We start from the raw sequence: 15,939 nt of genomic DNA on the forward strand, positions 1-15,939 counted from the left end.
CTCCTCACGTGGCGCGCCTGCCGCCCCGCCCCGCGCAGACCCTGCAGCCGCCACCCGCTGCGCTCACCTTCCGATTGCCTCCCTGCTCCCAGGGAGTACCGGTGGGTAAGGAGGACTAGGACCCAAGGCTCCCCGCGCGGGGACGAGGATTATTTTCTCTTACTGGAATTCTTCCGCCTGATCCATCGCAACGCAACACCAGGCCAAGCGCGCGTGCGCAGCCCTGGTCTCCGCCCCTCCTTTTCCCGTCGTGCTCTGCACCTGAACTGAGTAGATCTTCCCAGGATTCCTCTTTCCTCAGTTATGGTTGACTTCTTAAAGAGACCAAGACCCAAAGGTAAAAAGGCAGAAGAAAGAGTTTGGGGCAGAAAGTTGGGGGCATTGGATAGTCTGCACTATTCCTGAATTACCAGTTCCAGAAATATAGCCTACTAAGGAACATACGAATAAATAATGGCTGACATTTATTAAGCCCCGTGCTTGCTAAACACTTGACATGCATCATTCCGCTTAATCCTCACGACAACCCCAAGAGGTACAGATTTTTATCTCAGAGATGTAAATGACTAGGTTAATTAACTTGTTCAAAGCCAAGATTTGGTATTTTTCATTCAGAATTGTTTTTTTGATTTGTGACTGCTGAATACTATTCCATTTTATGAATATGGTACAATTTAACTATCTACTATTGATGTACATTTGAGATATTTCCAGGTTTGGGCTATTAGAAATAATGCTGCTGTGAACTTTCCTGTCTTGTTGCACATATGCTAGGTTTATACCTAGCAATGAACGTGCTTGTTACGTATATATAAAACTTAAATGGATAATGTCAAGAACTTCTAGAAAGTGGTTTTTCAGTTGCACTCCCACCAGCCATCTATGAGAGATCCAATTGCCCCACATCCTTGCCAATAACTACCACTGTACATCTTTTTAATTTTAACCATTCTGGTGGGGGTATAGTGGTATCTCATTGTGGCGTTTTTTTGTTTTTTGGGTTTTTAAAGATTTTATTTTAAAGTAATCTCTACAGCTAACATGGGGACCAAACTCACCACCCAGAAATCAAGAGTCTCTCTCTCCAACGACTGAGCTAGCCAGTTGCCCCTCATTGTGGTTTTATTTTTTTTTTAAGATTTTATTTATTTATTTGAGAGAGAGAGAGAACGAGAGATAGCATGAGAGGGAAGAGGGAAGAGGGAGAAGCAGACTCCCTGCCAAGCAGGGAGCCCAATGCAGGACTCGATCCCGGGTCTCCAGGATCATGACCTGACCCAAAGGCAGTTGCTTAACCAACTGAGCCACCCAGGCGCCCTCATTGTGGTTTTAATTTGGTTTTCCCAGATTTCTAATGAGATTGAGCCCTTTTTTATGTTTTTGGATATCTGGATATACTCTTTTATGTAGTGCCTGTTCAAGTCTCTTACCCATTTTTGTATTGGATTGTCTGCCATTTTATCATGGACATATATTCTAGATATGAGTCCTTTGTTGGGTATATGATTGTAAATATCTTCTCCCACCCAGTGGCCAGGATTTCCACCTTATTATTGGTGTCTTTAACAAACTGAGAAGACCTTTATGCTTAGTGCTTCTTGTGTCCTGTTAAGAAATATTTTCCTACCAAAGGTCCTGATTAATTTCTGGGATTGTAATTACTTCGTCTTTCTCATTTAGCTCTGTAATCCACTTGAAGTGGGGATTTGTGTATCATGCGAGGTAAGTCAGCTTTCATTTTTTTACATATGAATGTTAAATTAAGTACTATTTTTGAAAGTCTGTCCTTTCCCCTATTGCCCTGTATTGTCACCTTTGCATAAATAAGTTGTCTATAAATGTGTGGATTTGTTTCAGGACTAAGTAAACTATTCATTTTGTCTCTCTTTGTGGAAATATCACACTGTCTTAATTTCTGTAAAAGCTTTACAGTAAATCTTGGTATCTGGTAGAAAAAAGTCTTCCTTCCCATTATGCTCTTCAAAATTGTGTTGGCTCTTCTTGGTCCTTTGCATATTCATATAAATTTTTTTAAGATTTTATTTTTGGGATGCCTGGGTGGCTCAGTCGTTAGGCGTCTGCCTTCAGCTTGGGTTGTGATCCCAGGGTCCCAGGATCAAGCTCCACATCAGGCTCTCTGCTCCGCGGGAAGCCTGCTTCTCCCTCTCCCGCTCCCTCTGCTTGTGTTTCCTCTCTCGCTGTGTCTCTCTCTGTCAAATAAATAAATAAAATCTTTAAAAAAAAAAGATTTTATTTTTAAATAATATCTACACCCAATGTGGGGCCGAACTCAGAACCCCGAGATCAAGAGTCACATGCTCCACTGACTGAGCCAGCCAGGCACCCCCATATAAATTTTAGAATCTACTTGCCAAATGTAACCAAATTTTGCTCATATATTTTAGAATCAGCCAGAATTTTGTTTAGTGTTGCACTGAAACTGTAGACCTGTTTTGGAGAATTGGCATTTGTTATTCATTGTGTTGAATCAGATCCCCCAAAAAGATATGGTGACCTGAGGAAATAGCACTGTTGCAGATGTAATTAGTTTAGACATGGTCATATTGGAATAAGACTGACGGTTAATCCAATATAACTCACGTCCTTATAAAAAGAGAAGACATAGAGACAGGCACTTGCAGAAAGGACATCAGGTGACAATTGAGGCAGAAATTGAAGTATGCAGCTGCAAGCCAAGGAATGCCAAGGATTAATGGCAAACACCAGAAGCTAAAAGAGGCAAGGAAGGATTCTCCCATTCACATTTCAGAGAGAAGAAGGCTCTACTGATACCTTGATTTTAGACTTCAAGCCTCCAGAACTGTAAGACAATAAATCTCTGTAACACTTTCTTACAGCAGGCCCAGGAAACTAATATGGTTGAATCTTCCAATCCATGAAAATAGTATATCTCTCCATTTATTTCTATAATTTCTCTTGATAATGTTTTATAGTTTTTAAATATAGAGATTGCATATCTTTTTTAGATTTTTTCTAGATCTTTGATATTTTATGGTATTTTTTTTAAAGATTTACCCATTTATTTGAGAGAGAGAGAGAGAGCAGGAGGAGGGGCAGAAGGAGAGAATCTCCAGGCAGACCCCCTGCTGAGCATGGAGCCCTATGCGGGGCTTGATCCCACGACCCATGAGACCTGAGCTGAAACCAAGAGTCAGACACCCAACCGACTGAGTCACCCAGGTGCCCCTTTTATGGTATTTTAAAGGGTAAAATTTGGGCGCCTGTGTGGCTCAGTTGGTTAAGCGACTGCCTTCGGCTCAGGTCAATGATCCTGGAGTCCCGGGATCAAGTCCTGCATCGGGCTTCCTGCTCAGCAGGGAGTCTGCTTCTCCCTCTGACCCTCTTCCCTCTAGTGCTCTCTATCTCTCATTCTCTCTCTCTCAAATAAATAAATAAAATCTTAAAAAAAAAAGAACCTCTTTAAAAAAAAAGGGTAAAATTTCATTTTCTAATTGTTTATTTCCAGTATAAATATAGAAATATAATTGACTTTTGTATGTTGGTTTTGAAGCCAGCACCCTTGCTAAATTCATTTATTAATTCTAATAGTTTATCCATATTTATAAAAATTTTCTAAGTTTTCGGCTGTATAGAGAATAATGACAAATTTGTCTCTTCCTTTCTAAGTATATAATTTTTATCCCATTTTCTTGCCTTAATGCAAATGGTGATATTGGGCATCTGTATCTACTTCCTGCTATGTTGTTTTCCGTATAAAATCATTAAATATTAAATTTGCTTTAGAATTTTTGCAGTCACCTGTGGGGGATTAAATATGGCAAATTCTTTGCAACTTCTTTCATTAAGAGAGGGAGTCTTTTTCCTTATCCCTTGTTTCTTGGTTGGCTTTGTTATTTATTTTTACTGACAGAATGTGACAGAAGTGATATCCTGTAAATTCCCAAACATAGGTCTCAATAGTTTTTTGCAGCTTCTGCTTTGACTTTCTTAGAACACTCTCACCACCATGTCAATATTAGATGGGTTAAACTACTGAATGATGAAAAATCACGTGCAGAAAGTAGCCCTATAGCCAGCACCAAGGCCCTATACATATGAGTGGAACCATTTTAGATCCTCCAGGTTGATAGGTGACTACAGCCTCATGAGTGAGCCCAGTCAAGATAAGGAGAAGAATTACCCAGCTAAGCCCAAATTATAAAGTCATGAATGAATAAACAGTTCTTATCATAAGCTAGTAAGTTTGGGGTGCTTTGTTATTTAGCAGTAGATACCTGTTACAGAATTGATATCTAGAAATGGAGTACTGCCATAACTAAAATCTAAAACATGTGACATTGACTTTGGGACCAGGCAGCCAGCAGAATTTGGAAAGACAAGAAGTCTGTTAGTGGAGGCCAGAAGAGCAGTGAGGAAATTGTTATTGGAGGCTGGAGGAAGACTAACCAGTGTAATGTGGCGGCAAAATATTTTGCAGCACTGCCACCTATAAAAACATGGAAGATAGAAAATGTAATTAGTGAACTTGTAGATCTGGTTTAGGAGATTTCTGGGCAGAATATATAAAGTGCTTATTGATTTATTTTAGTCACCTATGATAAGGCTTTGCAAAAGATAAACAAGTTAAAGAAGGAACTTTTGTTTTCAAGCAGAAATTAGACAAAATATGGAGGGTCCAAGTCTCTCCAGCTAGCAAAGTATCATCAAAATAAGAAACAAATCTCAGAAGAGAAATCACATTTAGGACATTACAGGTAAAATGTGGCCTTAAGGTCAAGATCAACTCAAGAGTGCAGCTGTAAGACCTCAAAAGGAGTTAAACAGTACCTCATAGACCCTCTCATCTAGACAGAAGGGCATTGTCCCATAGCAATCTGACACACCCAGAGTAGAGAGAGTTCTGTCTCAGAAAGAAGAATGGAGATGGTGGGGCACCTGGGTGGCTTAGTCGTTAAGTGTCTGCCTTTGGCTCAGGTTATGATCCCAGGGTCCTGGGATCGAGCCCCGCATCATGCTCCCTGCTCAGCAGAAAGCCTGTTTCTCCCTCTCCCAATCCGCTTGCTTTGTATTCCCTCTCTCACTGTGTCTCTCTCTGTCAAATAAATAAATAAAATCTTTAAAAAAAAAAAAGAATGGAGGTGGTTTAGGGGTCACAGAGTGAATCCCAGGAAGATCCATGAAGTTTGTATGTATTGTATGGTGACTAACATAACATAATAAAATTAAATTAAAAAAAAAAGATCCACAAAGTTTTTAAGGGATGTATTTGGGCAAAACCAAAACCTTAGACTATAAGGATTACTGACAGTTTGAAATGAAAAAGATCCTTATAGAAGCTGAGAAAGCTATTCAATTGCAAATGTGGATCATTTCTTACAGAAAATGAAGGTTTCTCAGGGGAGAAAGCCATGAGCCCAGAGAAAAGAAGCAAAAGCCTCTGGAGAAAATTAATTATGAATTATTATGAAATTAATTATGAAACCAAAGGGATGTTCTGAAAACATCCCTTGTCCTTGGAGTAGGAGAATCTGACAACAGGTGCCCAGGTAGTGAATTACTTTGGATCAGTGACTGTTATATGCTTTCTGTTCTTCCTCTTTTTGAACAGGAGCATTCGTTGAAGGAGTCATTATGTCTCTGTATCATCAGGTGTTTTGGGTGTGTGGGGAACAGAAAACAAGGGGACCAGATAACTTGTCTTTTTAGTTCATAGGCCTTCAGATTGAAAAAGTTGCACCTGAGCAGATGCACCCAATGAACTACACCAAAGGAGTTTCTTCTTCATAGGCCTGATTTAGATGGTGAGATCCTGGACTTTGATCCAATGCCATAATGATTTGAGACTTTCGGTTGAGAATGTGAGTGTATTATGATTGGGAAGGGACATCAATTGTTATTCCAGAAGGCAAACTATAAGAGATTGTTTCCAAAGATGGCCACCAACAATTCCTCCCATCTCTTGTATGTGTATGAGGTTTCTACTATCAAGAAGTGGAGGAGCGCCTGAGTGGCTGAGTCGTTAAGCATCTGCCTTCAGCTCAGGTCATGATCCCAGGGTCCTGGGATCGAGCCCCGCCTCGGACTCCCTCCTCTGCGGGAAGCCTGCTTCTCCCTCTCCCACTCCCCCTGCTTGTGTTCCCTTTCTCACTGTGTCTCTCTCTGACAAATAAATAAATAAAATCTTAAAAAAAAAAAAAGGAAGTGGAGTCAGGGGACGCCTGGGTGGCTCAGTCAGTTAAATGTCTGCCTTCGGCTCAGGTCATGATCTCAGGGTCCTGGGATTGAGTCCTGCATCAGGCTCTCTGCTCCACGGGGAGTCTGCTTCTCCCTCTGCCTCTGTCTCTTTGTCTCTCATGAATAAATAAATAAAATCTTAAAAAAAAAAAAGTGGAATCAGTTTCCCTGCCACTTGAATCTGGGCTGGCCTGTCAACTTATTTTGACCAGTAAATTGCAGGGGAGTGACAGTGTGACAGTCATAGTTGTAGGCTCTAAGAGAACAGGCGGCTTCTTGCCTTTGCTCTCTTGGAGCCACCATCATGTAAACAGGTGTGGCCATCCTATTGGAGAGAACACATAGAGAGAGGAGAGAAGCCCCTGAGCTTCCCTGTCAAGGTCCCAGGGATGTAGGTGAAGTTATCTTGGGTATTCCAGCCAAATTCCTAGCTGAAAGCATCAACATACTGTGGGGCAGAAGAACTCCCCAGCTGAGCCCAACCAATCACGGAATCATGAGAAATAACAAATTGTTGCTTTAAGCCACAATGTTTTGGAGTGGTTTACTACATAACAATAGATAACTGACACACTAAAATAGTTTACATCTTTTAGTTTGATGTTATTAGGAATTCCCTCTGGGTTTGTATGTTTTGTTTCAAGAATCCTTACTGTATACTTCTATTTCACATTCCCAGTTGCAATATTATGACCTGTTTAGAGTACAGATTTATTATTTGTCACTCTTTCTTTTCCTCTCCCTTTCCTCTATCTTGGAAACTAGTTAGAGTATTTTAATTATTTTCCTCAAATAAAGTTTTAGATGATATATTTTTTTGAATCCCTGTGTGTTGAAGATTATTTTTATAACAAAGAAACCCCAAAATTCAGTACCTCAAATAAACTGAAATTTAGGGGTGCCTGGGTGGCTCAGTCGGTTAAGTGTCTGCCTTTGGCTCAGGTCATGATCTCAGGGTCCTGGGATCGAGCCCCATCGGTCTTCCTGCTCAGCCGGAGCCTGCTTCTCCCTCTGCCCCTCGCCCTCTTGCTTGTGCACTCTCTCTCTCTCTCTCTCTCTCAAATAAATAAAATCTTCAAAAAAACAAAATAAAAAACAAGTTTATCTTTCATATCACCATTCAAGGCACATGCTCTAGGTCATTAGCAGTTATACTTCTACATCATCATTTATGAACGCAGGATTCTCCCAACTTTTTTCTCCATCACTGAAACTCAGTCGCAGGCACATCCTTCTAAGAGTATGGAGGAAGCACACGTGGGTCTTATGTTGCTGGGCTCAGAAATGACACATAAAACTCTGAGTACATACTATTAGAGCCTCTTGTCCATGTGACCATATGTAACTGCACTGAGGCAGGGGGAGGGTGTGGGGAGGAAAGAGTGTCATGTTCCAATCAATAATTATAATCCCATAGTTAAACTGACATATTTGGTTATGAGGTGCTGCCAAAGCAAAACCAAAGTTGCCGGGAAGTGATAGGCAGCTCTCCAGCTCAAGAGCACAGTGCAGATGGATGAGTAGTAGGTGCAGAAAATCCTAAATGAAACATGAAAACAAACCTTTACTTACAAAGGAAAGAGAATTAGACCAGCTTCGGACTTCTCATCTGTAATACTATGACAGAAACTAAAATCCGAGAATGTTATACAATGGCCAAGACATTTGTCAGGGCCAATTAATGACATTTCTGGAAATACTGTGCAAGGAATGGTGTAGATTGCTAACTTCCCAGTGAATTTCAGTCTTTTCTACTTTTATGATTAATTCTATTCATCATAGGCAGGCCAAGCCTTCTCCGCCTCTCCCCTTCTCAGAGCTGCCTGGCCGATCCCAGGAAGAGGAAGCCCCATAGCTTCCCTGGGCCTGGGGGCAGTGGAGGAAGTGTGTATAAATTTGGGCCAGTGAGTCTTTATTTAGTGATGAGGTCAGGTTTTAACATGCTTATCTGTGAAGAATATATGAAAACAAACATTCATAGCAATATGCATATACAGGCAGGACTTTATGTAAGTTGTATGTGATTTAAATTACTGTAAATATGGGTGTGCATGTACAAGAAAGCCATAGGGGTTGGGGGTTGATTAGGCCGTGACATTATCCCAAGTGGCCTCCAGGCAACCTTGACCATACCTAGACAGACAGGCAGTGTTCTGAGCACTGTAGCTCTCTGGTACCCGCCCTGTGTCCTCCCACAATCTCAGACTTAAAAGGTGGAAGGCCCTTTGGTGGTTATATGGCCCGAGGCTTGCGCTGTGCTTGAATCCTGCTTGCAACACTGCAAAGGTAATCTTCAGTCTCTGCACACCTTTCAAGACAAGGAGTTAACTCTTCCCTAGCAACTCCTTTTACAAAGTGGACAGTTCTGCCTTCAGGAAGGTTCTGATCATAAACCCTGGCTAGGCCCTAGGAAGGTAGTCCCTTCTCCCTCTTCTGTTCTCACCCCCACTTATATAATTCAGCCCCGGGGTACCACCCTTGCTTTTCTCAATCACGGTACCTAAAGTTATCAAGTATTATTGAGCCAGATCTGGTGCTAAGCTCTAGAGACATAGAGATGAATGAGTTAAATTTTAGCTTTTAAAGTTCATGTGCTAGAGGGGAGGCAGACATGGAAAAACTATCAACAAGAATTAGAAGGAGTGAATAACTGGGCGGGGGAGGAAGAGAGGTGGCTTTCAGGAAAGACTCCTGCAGGAGGGAAGACACCTGAGCTGAGTCGGAGGCCGAGTCAGGCCAAGGAAGCCTGTAGTCAGTGCTGATCCTCTACCCACACACTCCCCAGCTGGGTCCCTAGCTCCCCACTCTCATCTCCTGCTAATCCCAAAAACCCAGAGAGGAGAAAATAGGCTTAGACATCCCTGAGGAAGGGTCAGCCTGATCAGCATCACACAGAGTTACAGGAGACGCTGGGGGGGGGGGGGGGTGCCACAACATGAACACAGCAGTCCTCCAACTGCCCCGTGGGGCCCAGCCCTGTGTCTGATTCCCCTCTGGGAGAGGCTCAGAAGGAGGGGATAGGCCCTCCAGCTCAGAAAGAGAGCTTTACAGGACAATGTGCTAACCCAAGAGGCAACTCTAAGCCCTGGCTCTGGTGAGGGTCTAGACCCCTGGATCAGAGAATAGGAAAAGCCATGGGCCTGGCCCGGCTGAGCAGCCCTTGCCCCAAGGGCCCCTGCTATGGGCTTGGGATTCCTGACGACGGCTCTCTGGCAGTTCTGGCAGGTGTAAGTCTGTCAGCCCCCAGGAACTATGGACTCTGTGGTTTCATCAGCCCAGCTCAACACTAGTCATAGATTCTCAGGCTAGAGAAGGCTCTGGGGCACTAAGGAAGAAGAAAGGAAAGAAGCAAATGACTTCCTTCTATATCAGGCACTCTACAGATTAAGCCTTTGATACCACAAAATCTCAATTTTAGCATGGTCATAAGAAAGGATACACATCAAACTGTCAACACTTATCTGTGATGGGTAGAATATTAGAGGACTTCGTTTCAATGTTCTATACATTGTTCTGATAATATATGTATTATCAGAAATAAAATATTTCCAGCAGCCAAAATATCTACCCATTGATAATGAAGATATATATCTTATATCCCATTTTTTTTATGTAAAGGGTCAATCATTAACATTAAAGTACTGACTTCTATTCACCCTCTCATTCCTCCTCAGCTGAGGCAGTGGCTTCTCTAAATGGAGAGTTTGGAAGGAGAAACTAGCGCAGTTCAGACTCTTCTGCTTTTCTTTCTACGTGGAAGCAAGTTGTCAACAGGGAACTAGTTTCCTTGGCTCTTCTCTGCCTTAAGTCTCACAGGGGCAGGCCTGCCATGTGGGGAGTCTCTATCCTCCAACCTAGCTTTTTCCAGTAGTGAAGGTGATGGATACCTTTGTTTACCATTTCCCGAATCTCATTTCTCAATTGGTTTAGAAGTGAGGAAGAGGAATGCTAATTATTGGACCCCTTCACACTCCCAAAAGGATAATGGAAAGAATACTGAATCAGGAGATACAAAGTCAAGTTAGTAATCCTAGATCTGCCACTTAGGAGGTGTGCCCTAGGGCAAATCACTTATCACTTAAGACCTCAGTTTCTTACCTGATGGAGTCTACATTCTTGATTATAAGCAACAGAAACCGGGTCTGGTTGTTTGTTTGTTTTTTATTTTAATTCCAGTGTCGTTAATGTATACTGCTATATTATTTTCAGGTGTACAATATAGGGATTCAACAGTTCCATATATTACTCAGTGCTCATCAAGATAAATATACTCCCCTTCTTCTTCTCCTCCCCCTCCCCTTCCTTCTCTTTCTGCTTCTTCTTCTTCTTCCTTCCTCCTCTTCCTTTGAGTCACCCAACATGGGGCTTGAACTCATGACCCCAAGATCAAGAGTCACATGTTCTAACGACTAAGCCAACCAGACACCCAGATCTGGTTGTTTTAAGCCAAAAAGGGAAAATATGGTAGCTTCCAAAATGATGAGAAGCTCTGAGAAGAGGTTTAGACAATGAACAAAATGAGGGGCCCCCCAAGATCTGTCAGCAAGAATAGCTTGATCCATGTCACAGATATTGCTAAAATAAACTTTATGCCAAACATTCTGTCTTTGAGTCTGGGTAAGCTAAATGCTAAGATAACCTCCCAAATTTTAGAGGTTCTACACTGTGGAAGTTTATTTCTGTTTCACACAATAGTCCACCATGGGTGCTCCTGGTCTAGTGGCTTTTCTGGGCAGCTCTCCTCCAGGCATTGTCTCAGGGATCCATAATCCTTCCATTTTGTGTTTCTATCCTCTTCTATGTCTGTGGAGTCTTCTCCATTCAGCCAATAGTTGGGGAAAGAGAGGGCAAAGATGACATGTGGGACGTTTATATAGGTCAAGCCTACATGTTGGGCATTGTTTCTATCTATGTTCCATTGTCCAGAACTCAAGTCACATGGCTGCACCTAACTTCAAGGAAAATGTAGTATATCTGTATGCCCAGAAGGATAAGAAAATGGGGTCTGACAAACATTTGAAAATCTCTGTCACAACATCACTTGAACAGGATTCAAAGTTCTAAGAATGATCCTCTGATTGGCCAAGTTTAGGTTACATGCTAAGCTACTGGCCATATCAGGAAGAAAATATGGAAAGAACCTATCCCTCTCTATTCTACTGGGAGAGGAAACAAACAGAGAGATTGTCCTCACAGTGGAGAATTTCCCTAAAAGAGAGATCAGGATGCTTAGAAACAAGGGGAGAGACAAATGTCTGGTATATCTGTAATCTGCATGGATTACACACGAAAGTCTCTAAAGGCTTTTCCAGCTTTAATAGTTTATAATTCAGATGCAAGAACTAAAATAAAATATAGATGTCCAAAGATTTCTATTGAGAGCAAAAGCCCTCCACTTTCTGAGGGCCTTCCTGACTCTCAGAAGAGCAAATAATTCACAGAACAAGATAATATTTGTCAATGCATGGGACAGCATTAGTGCTCAATGGAACCATATAGTCTAAAAAAAGTATTATTCAGTAACATAACAGGTTAAAATGGAAAATAGCACTGCAAGATCATGACCTTGAATTTTTCTTCCAGGTTTGTCACTACTAAAAGAGGCCTACTAGCAGCTCTAATATTTTTTTTAATTTTTTATTGTTATGTTAATCACCATATATTACATCATTTGGTTTTGATGTAGTGTTCCATGATTCATTGTTTGTTCATAACACCCAGTGCTCCATGCAGAATGTGCCCTCTTTAATACCCGTCACCAGGCTAACCCATCCCCCTACCCTCCTCCCCTCTAGAACCCTCAGTTTGTTTTTCAGAGTCCATCATCTCTCATGGTTCGTCTCCCCCTCTGACTTACTCCCCTTCATTCTTCCTCTCCTGCCATCTTCTTCTTTTTCTTTTTTCTTAAAATATGTTGTGTTATTTGTTTCAGAAGTACAGATCTGTGATTCAACAGTCTGGCACAATTCACAGCGCTCACCGTAGCACATACCCTCCCCAATGTCTATCACCCAGCCACCCCATCCCTCCCACCCCCAACCACTCCAGTAACACTCAATTTGTTCCTGAGATTAATTCCTCATATCAGTGAGGTCATATGATACATGTCTTTCTCTGATTGACTTATTTCACTAAGCATAACACCCTCCAGTTCCATCCACGTCGTTGCAAATGGCAAGATCTCATTCCTTTTGATGGCTGCATAATATTCCATTGTGTATATATACCACCTCTTCTTTATCCATTCATCTGTCGATGGACATCTTGGCTCTTTCCACAGTTTGGCTATTGTGGACATTGCTGCTATAAACATTGGGGTGCACGTACCCCTTCGGGTCCCTATATTTGTATCTTTGGGGTAAATACCCAGTAGTGCAATTGCTGGATCGAATGGTAGCAGCTCTAATATTTTGGCCCTACATTTACTCTCATGTATATCCTTAACATCTAAATTTGATTTTTAGTAGTTTTATCCACCAAAATTATCTGGAATTCGTTGTAGAGTAGCTGATTATATGGGGCAGGGGGAAAAATTTAGTATGACTTTAGAACATTCTGTTATGGCAAGAAAGAAGGGATGTTTCAGGGATGTCAGGGGCAGAGCTAAAAGGACAAAACCTAGAGAGTTACCCACTGGTAAAGTTGTGATAATTTAACTTTAAAATGTCATCATTAGAGTGAATTGGAATAAGTCAAATCTACAAAGACTATACATTCATACAAAGACTCAAATGAGAGAAGTAAACAAAAAACATAGCTTTAAGTAAACAAAAAAATTTAATACAGTAGAAGGATGAATACAATGTATGTTTAATAATGAGTTACATGTGGGCCTTTGAGTGTACAGGTGTGGATGCACATTTATTTTTTCTTCTGTAAAGGGTGTGTTGATTTAAATATATCCATATATAAGGATGCCTGGGTAGCTCAGTCGGTTGCGGGTCTGCCTTCAGCTCAGGTCATAATCCAGGGTCCTGGGATCAAGCCCCACAACAGACTCCCTGCTCAGTGGGGAGCCTGCTTCTCCCTCTGCCTGCTGCTCCCCCGGCTTGTGCTCTCTTTCTCTCTCTCTCTCTCTCTCTCTCTCTCTGGCAAATAGATAAATAAAATCTTTAATAAATTAATTAATAAATAAATAAATCCACATATAATTTGCCTATATTTATGTTTCATATATGAGCAAGCAGATAAAAGGGAACCAAAAAGTAGGAGGAAGGGAGCCATCAAGACTAGTAATTTTGTAAAATTACCACAACCAGATAGAAGGGGAATCTGTCAATTACTCAGCACCAGATTTACAATAAGCAAGTAAAAATAAGAGTTGAGCTGATATTCCAGGAATGAGAAGGGTGAATCAATCTTCCATCTCTCAGTAGAGAAAACAACTAAATGGCCCTACTAATTATAATAAAATACTGGTAAGAAATACATAGGTTTTTAAGCAGATTGATGTTATAATGGCAAGATGATTGATTAGGGACTTGGTCATGCAAAACTTAGAGCTTACATCATTTCCAAGACAGACACTAAGTTTCAAAAATTAAAAACCATAAAGAAGACAGAGAATTACAAATCCTGTGGTACTTAAAAACTTTTACTATTACAAAAGGGTTTTTAACAAATGGTCTAAATTACCTTGGACAACAAAACTAGGTTTTATATCCCAACCAAGAAAGAATTAGTTGATATCACAGATCCTGGAACCTCAACTGGTCTAAAGTTGTATTTCTTTTTCTACTGGAGTTGATAAGATTTCTGAAATCCTAGAAAATAATCAAAATTCTACTACTGAAACCTTAAGAAGATATCGACTATGGTATAATCTTAAGAGGTATAAAAGCAGTACAAAGATAATGCAGTAATATTCAACCCATGGCATTGAATAGGGTTAGATACAAGTGTAGTTGATATTGTAATTTTTGTATTTGTGCATACTTTGCTGATGTTTAAGGCATATGAGATATTCAAAAGTATCAGCCATATTAAATTTTTAATTCCAGCTTAAATTGTTTAAGGGAATTAAATTAATCAAATGTGTATTATATGTTAAATGATCAAGCAAAAATGATTTCAACATTTCATTTATTAGAAATATGATTTTGGGGCACCTGGTGGTTCAGCTGGTTAAAGCATCTGACTCTTGTTTCGGCCCAGGTCATAATCTCGGGGTGGTGGAATTGAGCCCTGTGTTGGGCTTTGCACTCAGCAGGGAGTCTTCTTGAGATTAGATTCTCCCTCTCTCTCTGCCCCTCCCACCCTCCCCCCCTCAAATAAATAAATATCTTTAAAAAAAAGAATTATGATTTTGTAAATTGGGCATTAAACAACAAATAGCTGTGAGTATCCTCCAGGCAAAAAAGCCCCCTAGACATGAAAAATACTGAGTCATAAGGCAGAAAGTAGATAATGTGTTTTTACTACTACTCTTTAAGAAGAAGGGAAAGTAATAAATGGGAGACTAAAACAAGGGGTTGGTTGAAAGAATTTTGGAAATTGTGTCACATACACTTTCTAAGAAGGACACACAACCAAACAGATAATTAGTCTACAATGTGGTGAATATTACAGAAGGGATGCTCTGGGAACAAAAAAGAAAGAAAAGTTAACTCAACCTGTGCATTGTTACTCACCAGGCATGGTAGAATACTATGTAATTGACTAGATGTTTGTAACCAAGTATCATGGAAACCTCACATCAGTTCTAATTTCAAACATTTTTCACAATGTGGGGAAACCAGATTAAGCCTAAAATGTCCCCATGGCTAGGATCTAGACATATTCTCCAGGCCTACCTAATTGATAGGACAGCCAAGATGTCTGTTTGCTAAGGGACTTCTGGAAGAGAACTGATGTGAAGGGGAAAAAAATAAGCCATCAGGACAAGCCTGGTGCAGTAATGAAGCCTCAGGAACAGAGTACAGCGTCTGTCACTTGGATTTGACTCAACCTCAACTCAAATGGTGTCGTCTAAGGAAAGGGAGAGACAGGGGAAGAATGAGGTCTCAAGAACACACAAGAAAGAGCAAAAATCAAAACTTAAAATATCAGTTTTTACTAAAATTTCTGACAGATATTAATCCTACTTTGGGACCCCTCCAATAGAGTATAACACAAATGTGAGGAGAGATGATCTCCTCACTTTATTGTAGATATCAAGAGATCACATTTCCAAGGAAATGCTGATTACAAATTAGAGGGCTCAAAGATAAGTTAAGCAGATTTCCCTACTTCTGACAAAGTTGTAAGTGATAGAGTTAGCATTTGGACCTGGATACTGTGTGAATCCAGTTCTTTTCTTTTCTTTCTTTCTTTCTTTTTTTTTTTTTTTCATTTCAGTGTGCTCCTCTGTGGTTTCCTGGCTGTGTCTGTTTCTAATGATAACTACTTCACTTGCAGCTCTCAAGTGAAGGATGCTCAGTCTCCTATACTATCTGCCTTAGGATTTAAAGTTGGGTCTGTATCCCCCATGCTCCCTTTTGCTGCACTTAATTAAAAATTCATGTTTCTTTCAAGCTTATTTCATCAGGCTTTATTTGAGTACTTCTTATTACTGACACCTACTCATCTCCTAGTCATTCTTTAACATTCAGTGAAGAATTTAGCTGCTGGCTCACTGTTTTCCTCTTCTGCCATGAATTCACATTTCCCCTGGACACTTCTAATACCCTGGTCTCTCAGTTTATTTAGCTTCTCAATTTCAGTGAACTTTTCCCCTTTCTACTT

At 40.7% G+C, this 15,939-nt stretch overlaps 1 protein-coding gene and 1 long non-coding RNA gene across 6 annotated transcripts in view; one reads left to right on the plus strand and one right to left on the minus strand.

Annotated features, from left to right (window-relative positions):
• Positions 1–233, minus strand: part of ZMYM6 (zinc finger MYM-type containing 6) — a 43,927-nt gene extending 43,694 nt beyond the window's left edge. Inside the window, exon 1 of one of the 4 annotated variants that reach the window (XM_027617465.2) lies at positions 164–233. The gene's annotated coding sequence lies outside the window, so the exon portion shown is untranslated. Of the gene's footprint in view, positions 1–67 lie in introns of all 4 variants that reach the window. The other 3 variants (XM_027617474.2, XM_035727248.1, XM_027617454.2) reach the window with 3 other exon arrangements.
• Positions 219–6,089, plus strand: LOC113935501. Of its 2 annotated transcripts, XR_003524049.1 has the most exons (4): positions 219–337; positions 1,681–1,722; positions 5,689–5,840; positions 5,957–6,089. It is a non-coding gene; the product is annotated as an uncharacterized LOC113935501 (long non-coding RNA). The 2 variants fall into 2 exon arrangements; XR_003524048.1 differs by having other exon boundaries at positions 5,689–6,009.
• Positions 6,090–15,939: the final 9,850 nt, after the last annotated feature.

The sequence above is a fragment of the Zalophus californianus genome, chromosome 4 (assembly GCF_009762305.2).
Source record: "Zalophus californianus isolate mZalCal1 chromosome 4, mZalCal1.pri.v2, whole genome shotgun sequence".
Lineage (NCBI taxonomy): Eukaryota > Metazoa > Chordata > Mammalia > Carnivora > Otariidae > Zalophus > Zalophus californianus.